Raw genomic sequence first — 12109 nt, 5'->3', positions numbered from 1 at the left:
CGCGGTCCTTCCTGTGTGACAGGCAGTGTCTGGTTGGTGTCCATTTTCTCCCCGCCGGATGGCGGGCAGCGATCCAGTCCCACTCGTGTGGATGATGTCGGTGACAACAAGAGACCTCAGTTCAGCATGGATGGTACGCAGTGAACGCCCTTTCTGAACGACGAGCAGTGAACAGCAGTGACTGCCCTGCCACCTGTAAGTGCCCTTGTGCCCGGCCGCAGTGACCTTGCCGGCACGACGGAGACCCTCTCAGACTGAGGCTTGCTATGCCCAGGTATGGGACCTCCCCTCCCCATCCCCTTATACTGTTTGGAGCACAGACTGCCAAAGTTTGTCAGACAGCTCAGGGGCTCAGAAGCTTGCATCTTTCAGGCCAACTTGATATCATTTTCCTTCCCTCTCAGTACAGAACTGGGAGCAGCCCCCAGCACCATAGCCTCAACTATCCCCAGGCCACCCAAATAAAATTTCTATGATCAAAATTACATAAACATTTGATTGTTTTTTTTTCTTTTTGGGTCACACCCAGCAGTGCACAGGGGTTACTCCTGGCTCTGCACTCAGGAATTACTCCTGGCAGTGCTGGGGGACCATATGGGATACTGGGAATTGAACCTGCGTCGGCCGCGTGCAAGGCAAACGCCCTACCCACTGTGCTATCGCTCCAGCCCCACATAAACATTTGAAAGATTTAAAGCTTCGAAAGGGAATTCCAGGTCTTCTGAAAACTGTTCATGTTCAGTTTTTCTGTTTGGCATGTTCACTTTGTGGTGTGACTTCTGTGATTTCTGGAGATCCGTTTAAAAGCTTTAGGGCCGAAGTGCAGAGGCTACTTGCTTTGCAACCATCAAATGGGGTTTGATCCTGGTATCATATATGGCATCCCAAGCCCCACCAGGAATGATCCCTGTGCACAGTGCCAGGAATACTACCCGGTGTCTCCCAACACCTCCTTCCCCAATTAAAAAAAAATTAGAAGTTTATTTGAAAGAAGTCTTTCTTCAAAAGTCTTTCTTGTTTTGCTTGTATGAAACCCTGGGTTTAATCTAACATACTATGTAAAATTTATTTTGTAAAAGGAAGAAAAAGAAAATGTTGGCCAGGTTGCAGGTGAGCCATAAAAATATTCTAGAGTAGGGGCCAGAGCGATAGTACAGCAGGTAGGGCACTTGCTTGGCATGTGGCCAACTTGGCTTGATTCTGGCATCCCAGATGGTCCACCAAAACCACCAGCTGTAGTTTCTGATAGTAGAGCCAGGAATAACCCCTGAGCATCACTTTTGGTGTGGCCCCAAAACAAAACAAAATTCTTAAATAATCTGTTGTCTGAAGGACCCAGGCATACAAAGTACAGATCTTCGTCTGACCCTCTGACCCAAGTATACAATATACATAGGGGTGAGTGACAGTGGCAGCGGCTGGGATGGAACATCACGTTTTCCCAGTGTTGCCTGGCCCTTCCTGCTCTAGAGCACTCTGGCACCTCCCTGAACTCAGCCTTAGGGTCAGCAGTGACAGAAAGAAATGGTGTCAAGCACTTTTTTTCACCTGAGCAGGTGACAGAGGCTGTCATGGGAACCATGTGTGAGGAGCCTCCAGAACAATTGTTTCTGGGCCACATAGGGCTGTGTTCAGGACTTGTTCTTGGTAGGGTTCTGGAGACCCTATGCAGTGCCAGGGATCTAACCCAGGTTAGCCTTATGCATGACAAGTACCTTAGCCCCTCCCTGTACCTCTCTCTGGCCCCCAGGAAGAAACAAATTTTCACTCTACTGGGAGTCCAACAAAATTTCCAAGTATACCCCCTTCTCTGTGGAAAGAAGTCCCAGGAGAACCTAGATTTTCTTCTTAGCAGCAAGCCCCAGAGAGTGGAAAGTTCTATCTCCCCATCCTCCAGCTCCACTATTAGACCTTTTTCCTTCTTCTTTTTTTTTCTTTTTGGATCACACCCAGCGATGCTCAGGGATTACTCCTGGCTCTGCACTTAGGAATTACTCCTGGTTGTGCTTGGGGGACCATGTGGGATGCCGGGGATTGAACCCAGGTCGGCCGCATGCAAGGTATACTACGCCCTACCCGCTGTACTATCGCTCGGGTTCCTTCTTTTTTCTTTTTTTCCACTCACTCTTTTTTTTGGTCTTCTTTTAAAATTTTTTGGGTTTTGGGTTCCACCTGGTGGAATTCAGACCTGACTCTTGGCTTTGTGCTCAGGGATCACTCCTGGTGGGTTCTGGGCGAATACAGGGTACTCAGGATTGAACCTTGGTTGGCTGGGTGAACAGCAAGTGCTCTACCCACTGCACTGTGGCTTCAGTCAGGCCCTGACCGCCTTAACTATCCATGTTAGCAAACATTGTTATGTGGCTGTGACTTTGCCTTTCTCTTCCCTTTGTTACCATTATTGTCCTCTGGTTGTCATGACAGTGCAGGGAGTGTTACTCAAGATTGGTCCCGACCCATGAAACACTCAGTCCCAGTGCATGAACACCCAGTCTTGGTCCATGAGCCCTTGGCTATGGTGTGTGCTGTGGGTGAGACATCTGCTGTACTCTTTCAGCCTTAGTGTTCACTAGGACTTGCAATCCTGCTGAAGTAATTATACACCTTTAGGGACCCCAGAGAGCAGAGCTGCTGGGACCATGCTCAATCATGTGGGTGGCAGAGTGAGTATAGGAGTTTGTGAACTGATGTTTACAAAGCTGTCACCAAGCCATCTTCCAGGCCGATGTGGTTATAATGTTTAATGGATACAGTGTATTGTGTCTTCTTTTCTTTTCTTTTTTTTTGGCTTTTGGGGTCATATCCGAGATGCTCAGGTGGGTTTACTCCTGGCCTTGCACTCAAGAATTACTCCTGGTGTTGCTCAGGGGACCCAACAGGATGACGGGGATCAAACCAAGGTTGGCAGTATGCAAGGCAAATACCTGCTGTACTATTGCTCTGACTCCTGGTTGTGTTTTCATCTGCTAAATATTTTCCATATTACTTATAAAACCTGTTCATATTAGTGAACCTAGAGTACAACTATCCTTAAAACATTCTGAGTCTACCAATAATTTTCCATGATAATACTGCTAGGAACAGCCCCAGTGGACAGGATCAAAGCAGGGACCCTGAGAGGAATAAGAAGCAAGACAGTAAGAGGAAAGTATAGAGTTGGGGGTATCAGCTCCGTGGACTGAGTCCTTCACAGATGCATTTGCTTTGAGCAGAAATGATAAGAGAACAACATTATTTGATCTGGTTACTAACTACCCCAATCTAATCAGGCTAAACTTACAGACATCTGAGGTCCTCAGACTATCTATAAGAATAAATATCTTTATTATGGGCTTATCTCAGGATTGTTTCCTCAAGGAAGACAAGCAGAAATAGAGAATAGTAACAGGACCTACCTTAGTGGCTTTCCACACTAGCTGGTACTATTTTCTGGCCCCAAGGTTCCAGTTTTTCTGCTTATTTAGCATTTTTCTTCATCCTCCCTATCTAAACCCTTTGTTCCCGGCATAATACTATTTCAGAGGTCAGAGACATAACAAATGGGATAAGTGCATGTTTGATGAGGGAGGCTGATTACCACTATTACATATTCCTATGACCAGTGCCAGAAGTGATTCCTGAGCTCAAAGTCGGAGGTAAATATCACTCTTAAAAAATAATACAACTTTAAAATTTTAGTGTTAGTGAAGTGGCTCAATGGAAGGTCATGTGCCTTCCATATGTGGGACCCTGGGTTTGATTCCTAGCACCAAACACACAAAACATTCCCACATTTCCTTTCTAATCATGTTCGTTTGGAGTATGGATTTGGGCAACCCAGCAGTGCTCAAGGGTCACTCCTGGTGGTGCTGGAGATCAGACACATGCTACATGCAAAGCAAGGGCCTTACCTGCTGTATAATCTCTCCAGTTCAATCATGTTCTTATTAACATGGCTAGTATTATAATTTCTCTCTCTATAGCATGTTCTCATGTAACTGAATGTTTTTTGGTGTGGATGCCTGCCAGATCTACATTAAGATCTCTGTCAGGGCTGGAGAGAGATTACAGGGTTAAAGTGCATATCCGGGGCCGGAGCGATAGCACAGCGGGTAGGTCGTTCGCCTTGTATGCAGCCGACCTGGGTTCGATCCCCGGCATCCCATATGGTCCCCCAAGCACCGCCAGGAGTAATTCCTGAGTGCAAAGCCAGGAGTAACCCCTGAGCATCGCTGGGTGTGACCCAAAAAGCAAAAGAATAAAAAAAAAATATATAAAAAAATAAAGTGCATATCCTGTATGTGGCTCACCCCAGTTTGATCCCTGGCACCATGTAGTCCACTGAGCACCACTGGGTATGGTCTTGGGCACCTCCTAGCACCAGTGGGTGGTTGTGGTAATCCCAGGCTCGCCCAGCCAGCCCTGCATCTTTGGAGTCTCATGTTGAAAACCACCCTGGTTCAAAGACAACTGCCAGGAAGGCCTAAAAAACCTGACTATTCTTTACAGATACCCAAAATAGACATTCCCCTAATTTCTCACCATTCCCAGTAATATGTTACAGAGATAGGTGATCTGATTGGGTGTTTTTTTTTTAATAAAATTTCATTTTTTTGTATTTATTTATTTATTTATTTATGTATTTAGGTTTTCAAGCCATACTCTGCTGTGCTCAGGACTTACTCCTAATGGTGTTCAGGGGACCATATGAGACACTGGGGATCAAACCCGGGCCAGCCACATGCAAGACAAACACCTTACCTGCTATCTCTAGCCCCAGGTTTTATTTTTAATTCAAATATCTGATGGGAATAGCTGCATTCTGAGTTCCCCAAGTTCTTTTAAGAGACATGACTAAGGTCCAAAGAGAGATCTCAGTGGCTTAGAGCACTTGCTCTCCATGTTGTAGGCCAGATTTCAGTCCTTAGCACCACATGGTCCTGGAGCACCAGTAGGAATGATCCCTGGTAATAGAGCAAGAGTAGGTTGTGTGCACTGCCAAGTATGGCCCCAAAGCACAAACACAGAAGCACCAAATAAAAGTTTTCATCAATGGTCATGTTCAGCTTTTAGCCTAAAGTAGAAATAAATGCACTTTAGTGTACAAATTACAAACTGCAGTTTGGAAAATGCAGTTTTCCCAGGGTTTTACTAGAGATCTTGATTTAGTAGAAGCAGATAAACCTGGTAATATGCAACTTCTGTATATGCCAACACAATTTTGATGCATGTGGTCATTAGCCTACACTTAAGAGTTATACCATAGTTAACTGACGTCTAGTAATGGACTGTCAGTGGCTTTTTCATACTCAGGGTTTCTTTTTTTTCTTTTTGGTCATACCCAGAGATGCTCAGGGGTTACTCTTAACTCCGTACTTAGGAATTATTCCTGGCAGTGCTGGGGATAAATGGGATATATGGGATGCCAGGGATTGAACCCTATATGGGATGCCAGGGATTGAACCCAGGTCGACCGCATGTAAAACAAATGCCCTACCTGCTGTACTATCAGCCCCTCATAGGGTTTCTATCCCATTAAATTTCTCATTTTGATTAAGAGACATATTACAACTAAAATTATTTACATTTCAACATTCATAAGTCTTCCCTCCAGTATGAATTCTTCTAAGTTGACACCACTGACTAAAGGATGTTTCACAATGATATTCTTAGGGTTCTCACAGTGTGTTTTCTCTCTCTGCTGTTTTGGGGATGATCAATCATTTAAGCTTTCTCATAGTAATCACATTCAACAGGGCTTTTCTCCAGTTTGTATTCTCTGGTGGTCAGTAAGGTGCAACCTCTAACTGAAGGCTTTTATAGACATGTCACACTGGTATTATACTCTGATGTCAAGTGAGAGGAAACTCTGGCCAAAAGTTTATCCACAATTACCTACATTCAGAATGTTTCCTTGCAGTGTGAGTTCTCTGATATTCAGTATGGTGGGACTTTACAGTAAAGTACAGTAAAATACACTCTATAATACTGATTGCATTTATATGGCTTTTCTCTAGTATGAAGAGAGATTTCTGGTAAATTAGAAGATGCCTGGTAAGTTAAGTGCTTCATTCAGATGATTTTCCAAACTGGTAATATTCATAGGGTTTCTCTCCACTGGTCCTTTTTATTAAATCAAAGCTTTTGCTGAAGAATTTCCACATAGTACACTCATAAGGTTTCTCTTCATCATGAACTCTTTCATAAGGTGCATGTCAAAGTGAAGGATTTCCACATTCTTAACATTTAGTTGATTTTGCTGATTCTCCACTGTGAGTTTGCTGATTGTACAATATATCCTTTTAGCCTTGCTGTTGGGAACTTAGGTTTATTGGGTTACATCCATCACAGTGTTCCCATTCCTTTGTTTATCTGTAAACTCTTCTCTGCACCCTCCTTCCCAACCAGTTAATCACCTTTTCCCTAATCAGATTCTGATAGCTTGTAAGATCAGATTCTTCTAAAGACACTGAACTTGTATTGTAAGTTATGTCTTTTGCCTAGTTTACCTTAAAGCAGTGTTCTTTCTGTATGGATATATGAAGTCAGTTAATATTATGCTCTTGTAACTTGAGAGTTGACTCCAATAATATTTATTCCTAGACATATGTTTTCTCGACTCAGTTGCTCTTAGTTCCTAGTACCCCAAAAGCAGGCTCCTGATGAGGGACTGAATGGACCCAGGGCAAGCTGTGAGCTACCCTGGCACTGAAATGGGCCAGGCCAAAGCGCTACAATGCTCAACTATATGTTGAGAGCATGGTCATGGACAAATGCTGTCATGGTAAAAGGAGTGATACAGCAGGTAGTGCATTTGCCTTGCACTCGGCAGACCTGGGTTCGATTCCCAACATCCCATATGGTCCCCTGAGCACTGCCAGTAGTAATTCCTGAGTGCAGAGCCAAGAGTAACCTGTGTGCATTGCTGGGTGTGACTCAAAAGCCAAGAAAAAAAAAAGAACAAGAAATGCTGTCATGATTCAAAAGTAACGACGAGATTAGGACCCTAATGGGGCTAGGAAGACTAACCTGGTCTGAGGACTGTGGTCTGGAGTATATAGTGAGATGGCCTCAGGAAGAACCGAACTTTAAGTTTGATATATCTGTTACCCAGCCACAGCCATGCACAAGGCTATTCTCCACACATGCGGCTGCACGACATCTAATAGCCTAGTTCTTCCTCTTGGAGAACCTGACAAGCTACCAAGAGTCTATTGCCCGCACAGGAGAGCTTGACAAGCTCCCCATGGCATATTCATATCCCAAATACAGTAACAGATATATACATACCTCTCGGAGAGCCCAGAGAGCTACCAAGATATCCCGCTTACACAGCAGAGCCTGGCAAGCTAACCGTGGCATATTCGGTATGCCCAAAACAGTAACGATAGGTCTCATTCCCCTGACCCTGAAAGAGCCTCCGATCATTGGGAAAGAGTAAGGAGAGGCTGCTAAAATATCAGGGCTGAGTGGAATAGAGACGCTATTGGTGCCCGCTCGAGTAAATCAATGAACAGTGGGATGACAGTGATAGTGTTATGTATCACTGTGCTCATACAGAATGACATTGCTAGAAATATTAGGAGTAAATTTACTATAATTTTTTATGTGGATTACTAGCTGAGGAAAGAAGAAAGCGACTCACCCTGGATGGGATCCCGTCCGTAAGTGGCTCTCCTCGTAATCCGGAGTAATCTCTTTTGATGAGATTTTGTCCTTGAGTTAATCTCCTGGAGGAGTGGTTTTACACCTTTGTTGATTTGTTAATATTCAACCCCACCTTTTTATCACCACCTTATGTGATTGTTATATAAACTAAGACTGTAAGATCAGAGGGGGCTCCAGAGAGAGAAACAGAAGGACTCTGGAGAGTGAGATCAGAAGAGAGATCAGTAGAGAGATCGGAAGAGACCAGAGGAGGGACTACAGAGACAGAGTCAAAGATAGAGAGATAGATAGAAGAGAGCACAGTGGCACACACAGAAGCAGAGCATAAAGGAGAAGGTAAGAGAGAAGGAGAGCCAGCCAGAGGAGGTAGAAAGAGTCAAGGGAGTTGTCAGAGCAAGAAGCAGTCAGAGTCAGAATCCAGGGAAGAAGCAGAGAATGAAAAAAGTAGAGTACAGAAGAAGAAGCAGAGAACGGGAAGAAAAAGAGAATCCAGAAAGTCAGAGAGTCAGAGTTAGAATCCGAGGATCTGGGATCTAGGAATGAGGGGCTAGGAAGGAAGAGTGTGTGAGATGGGAGAGATGAGAGATTGAATAAACGACAACTAATCAGCAAGTAGCTTGGTCCTCGTTCTTCCTTCGTCTGCTCACCGCCAACAGCCATCCCGATCGATCCAGTTCATATAAAGCAGCTCGAGAGCACCAAATACGAGCTGAGAGAGCACCGAGGCGAGAACCCGCAAACACGTCACCCGTCTGCACGCGCGTATATTTTTTACAGTATGGAATTCTGTGTGGAGGACTCCCACACTGATTATATTCATAGGACTTCTCTCCATGTGAGTTCTCTTCTCTGATGTACAACAAGGGCTTGGGCTGAACTTACCTTATTATGTACATTCATATGGTTTTTCTCGGGGCTGGAGCAATAGCACAGCGGGTAGGGTGTTTGCCTTGCACGCGGCCGACCCGGGTTAGATTCCCAGCATCCCATATGGTCCCCTGAGCACCGCCAGGAGTAATTCCTGAGTGCAGAGCCAGGAGTAACCCCTGTGCATCGCCAGGTGTGACCCAAGAAACAAAACAAACAAACAAAACATGTTTTTTCTCTAGTTTGTATTCTCTGGTGTACAATAGTATAAAATTCTGTTGTGAAAGTGAATGGAGACACTATTATTGAGTCAGTACTGACAGTGTATCTGTGAAGATTTTTTTAAAATTTCTTATTTCTATCTCTACAGTTTTAATTACATTCTCTGACAGAAGGCTCTACTTCTTTGCTGATTTTTTTTTATAGCAGGTGAGATCTGACCAGCCTTGTTTGTTTTGTTTTGGTTTTGGGCCACACTCAGCATGTTTGGGAATTACTCCTGTAATTTGGGCTCAGGGACCAAATAGGATGCCAGGGATTGAACCTGGTTGGCTGCATGTAATGCAAATGCCCTACCTATCACGCTGACCCCCAGATCAGCCTTTCTGATGATTAACAAAAAATAAATTCCTGTTTTAACATTTTAACATGTGAGTAAAGCTTACAGAAAGGTGTTCTTGTGGTTAATGTTGGAGGTAGAAGGCTTACAGACAGCTTCTCCCACAGTCAAACTCACAGTGGTCACTAGGAATAGTGCCTCTGAGGTATCATTTGACTCCAAGAGTTCTCCTGGCACTTCCTTTGCCAGTCCTTCCAATCTTGCACTTCTAACCACACTGACCAGGGGTCATCTCCGGAAGACAGTTTTACTTCCACATGGTAGGTTGGTCCTTCCCTAGCAGTAACTTCTCTAGAAGGTGAGTCTTTCAGTGTAGTCTTTCAGTATGAAAGAAACCCAAAATACCTGAACTGCTACAGTAGCATGAGAGGGGAGGGTGGCACAAAGGAGACTGCAAAGTATGAAAGTGACCTGAGGTTTGTTGCTTGTTTCGTGCTACAGTCCACAGACTGTAATCCATGCAGAATGTGAGAGGAAAAATCCACAAAATAGGAAACCATTGGTAATATACAAATAAAGGTAAAATTAATGAAGAGATGATGCAGGAATGCTGATCCCCTGAAGAAAGCACAGAAGAAAAGAATAAGCTAGGAAGTCAGCAATTAATGAAGAAGCCCACAGGCCAGGGAGGTTCTCCAAGGGCTTCACAAGTAGGAAGTGTGGGTTTGCACCCTGGCACCTCATAGTTCCTTAAGCACTGCCTCGGTGGCCCCAAATTTTAAAAATGAAAATGGAGAAACCCATGGAAGTTATTGGGTCTCATTGCCTGTCTAATTATCACAAAAAGATAGCTGTGTTCTTACGTCTGGGAACGTGTTAATATGATAATAGGTACTTGCAAATATGTTAGGATCTCAAGATGAAGACTTGTTCAAGATAGACCCAAATGTCTCAGAGTCCTTAAGCTGAGACTTTGAGAACTGGGAGATGGCTCAAGGGATGGAGCAATGACTTTACTTTACATGCATAAGTGCTGGGTTCAATCACTAGAAAGGAAACACATGTCCCTGAAACTTCTGGAAGCTACACTTGAGCACAGTAGGTGTGGATCAAAACAAAAACAGTAAGATCTGATACACTCAGAGAAGACATTACAGACCAAAATATATATATATATATATATATATATATATATATATATATTTTTTTTTTTTTTTTTTTTTTTTGGTGGGTGACACCCAGAGATGCTCAGGGGTTACTCTTTTACTCCTGGCTTTGCACTCAGGAATTACTTTTGGTGGTGCTTAGGGGACCATATGGGAAGCTGGGAATTGAATCCAGATCGGCTGCGTGCAAGGCAAATGCCCTACTCGCTGTGCTATCGCTCCAGCCCCCCCCAAAAGATACGATTTAAAAGCTGAAATGCAAGCATATTTTTAAAAACCGTGAAGTTAAAAATCAAAACTGAAATGATGTGGGCAGAAGCGAAGAAAAGACAAAGCCACAAGCACTTCTAAAAATTTTCTCCTGAAGCCTCCAGGGGAACAAGACTGTTCATGGCTGGATTTCAGCATAATACTTTTAGGTTTCTATCCCCCAAATTTTGAGAATCAATTTGGTTTTGTTTTTAGAACCTGGTAGACCTCAGGGTTTACTCCTGATTCTGCATTCATCAATCACTCCTGGCAGGCACAGAGGGATCCATAGGGGGTACAGGGGACCGAATCTGCACCAGCTGCACCAAGGCAAGCGCTCTACCCACTATACTACCTTTTCAGCCCCATTTGTTATTTTAAGCCACCTGTTGGAAATTTGTTAGAAAAGCCACAGAAAACTAACAGGGGGTATTAACTATGATTCAACCAAATTACTGATCCAGACTTAGTCTACACCAATACTTATTTAACATTCTGGGTGGGCCCCCAAACAGTGTTCAGTGTTCCAAGGGGCCACTCCTGGTAGTACTTGACACGGCTAGGTATGTCTGAGGATTCACTGCTAGGGCATAGTAGTGCTGCCCGGGTCCAGTATTGGGAACTTCTGGGGCCACCCTGGTGACAAGGGCTTCTAGGGCTATACCCAGTGTTGTCTGTGGGGCCAGTGTTAGGAACTTAACTTGGGTACCTTGGATGCCAGGTATGCATTCCAGCCATGTTAGCCAGTTGGCTGTTTCTGGGCCACCTAACGGTGCTCAGATTCTTCTTTTCTTAAATTTTTGGGTCACACCGAGATGCTCAGGGATTACTCCTGGTTTTGCACTCAGGAATTACTCCTGGCAGTGCTTGGGGGACCATAAGTGATGCTGGGGATTGAACCCAGGTCAGCTGCGTGCAAGGCAAACACCCTACCTGCTGTACTATTACTCCAACCGGCCCTCAAAGCTTACTTCTGGTTGTACTCCTGCATCACTCCTGGCAGGCTCTGAGGACTGTATGCGGTACTGAGTTTCAAACCTGGGTCGGCCATGTGCAAGGCAAATGCCCTACCCACAGTACTATTGCTCTGACCCCAGTATCCTGGCCATTTAAAAAAATTCCCTCCCTCTTCTCAGCTTTATCTTTACTGTTTACGTGATGGTAGTGAGTGGAGTTTGCACATCTGGCTACCGTGGTTATATTGTTTTTGCAGTCCCAGGACTTCACACACACAAGGCAATTGCTTTACTCCTGAGCTAGTTTCATCGTTTTCTTTATATGGCACTGGGATCTGACAGTAGGTCTGCAAGGATAGTATCTAGTACAAATAGACATCACATCAGATAAAGTGGCTGATGTCAGGACAAGAAAACCACGTGTGAGAAATGTCCACATAACAGTGAAGTGTGTTCTCCATGGTCTGGATATGGAATGACTTGCTAATGTGAGAGCTGCTCTGTTGAGGACAGAAGTCATGGTAGAGACTATCCTAGGTTTCCTGGGAGCAACCCGTACTAAGGCCACCTCTTCTTTCCTTCCCAGTCTGCTCTTTGCTGCCTGGGATGGTGATGGGGTGCAGGTGCTTTCTGGTGTTGCCCCGGTCTTTACATCTATATCAGAC

At 44.4% G+C, this 12109-nt stretch overlaps 1 protein-coding gene across 1 annotated transcript in view; it reads left to right on the top strand.

The window, feature by feature from the left end:
• The first annotated feature begins 137 nt into the window (after positions 1-137).
• Positions 138-12109, top strand: part of ZNF329 (zinc finger protein 329) — a 95610-nt gene continuing 83638 nt past the window's right edge. Inside the window, exon 1 of the mRNA XM_055145378.1 lies at positions 138-274. The gene's annotated coding sequence lies outside the window, so the exon portion shown is untranslated. The remainder of the gene's footprint in view (positions 275-12109) is intronic.

Source organism: Sorex araneus, chromosome 8 (genome assembly GCF_027595985.1).
Source record: "Sorex araneus isolate mSorAra2 chromosome 8, mSorAra2.pri, whole genome shotgun sequence".
Lineage (NCBI taxonomy): Eukaryota > Metazoa > Chordata > Mammalia > Eulipotyphla > Soricidae > Sorex > Sorex araneus.
This window is presented reverse-complemented; position numbering and strand designations above follow the sequence as displayed.